Raw genomic sequence first — 1314 nt, forward strand, 5'->3', positions numbered from 1 at the left:
ATAGACTTTGAGCAAAACCTTCGGCTGCTCTAAAATCATCTTTTCAGAATGATGTTACAATTATATGGCTCAAAAACAGAAATTATCAATTTTAAGCAACAAAGAAAAGCAAAAAAAAACTAGTTTAATTGTTACTGGTCCTCAAGAGCCAAGTTTTGTCAAATTCGAAGGAGTTAATCATCCAGATAAAAACATAGATTTCCAAGAATATTTAAAAAAAGCTCCTTTACAAATGGCTTGAGGGATAAAAACCATATATGCACTTCGAAAATGCGTCCCAATAGTACTAATAAAAAAGTTCTTAGTGCTCTCGTAAGAATGAATTGACATTATTCTGCACTATTAGATCACTCAATAGGCACAGTGTTGATTCTAACTCTGGAAAAACAAATAAATTGGAATATTTGGGCCAGTAATAGTCGAAAAATGAAGTAATCATTGCAAGAACTTAAAACTAAATATTCTCTTCTATCTATGAAACTTTCTCAATCTCTCTGAAATTACCATTCGAAGACTCAAAGGCTCAATTGCCAAAAAAAATTCTTGAGGACTGGAATAATTTACCTGTTCAGCTAAAATCCCTAGAACCATATAAATTTTGCCTCAAATTAAAAATCCATCGTTTTCAACATCTTCAAAATTACAGCAACGATTCGTCTTTTTGGTACCATCAGTTGGCGAAAAATTAGTTTTAAAAAAATCTTGATTAGGTCTTATATCTTTACTTTTGTTGGCTCTTGGTCAAAAAAGCAAACAAAAATAATTTATAGCAATTGGTCACATGAATCTAATACATTTTTGTTGCTGTCTGTACACTCTTGGGCAGTCATGTTACAATAAATTAATGGTTACAAATACTTGGGAATAAAAATGTTATTTGTTTTATTTTCAACGTTTTTTTTCAAAAAAAAATCTGAAACATGTAAATTCAAAAAACCCATGTGTTGATAAGTGCATGCTGCACAGTGTTATAAATCATACAAAAGAAAACCAGTTTTTTCTCTAAAACTCACTAAGATTCAGATAATCTTTTCCTTCCCAATGAGATATTTCCTGATAAAATACTTTTGAACCATACCATTCTTTTGCACTGAACTCCAGGCGACATCAAATGGTTATTATGCAAGATCTTACATGATCCTGACAGAATCTGGCAAGTTGTTAGATCATTTTTCCAGATTTTCTTCCAAAACTTGTCTTCCAAACTTTTCCTGCAGTAATCTTGCACGACAACCATTAATCTTGCAATATTATATGCAACATGATCGAACTTGATCAGAATGAGACTCAAAAACTTGAAGTAGAGATACTAAC

This window comes from Convolutriloba macropyga, unplaced genomic scaffold (genome assembly GCF_964194025.1).
Source record: "Convolutriloba macropyga unplaced genomic scaffold, txConMacr16.3 SCAFFOLD_1108, whole genome shotgun sequence".
NCBI classification, from domain to species: domain Eukaryota; kingdom Metazoa; phylum Xenacoelomorpha; order Acoela; family Convolutidae; genus Convolutriloba; species Convolutriloba macropyga.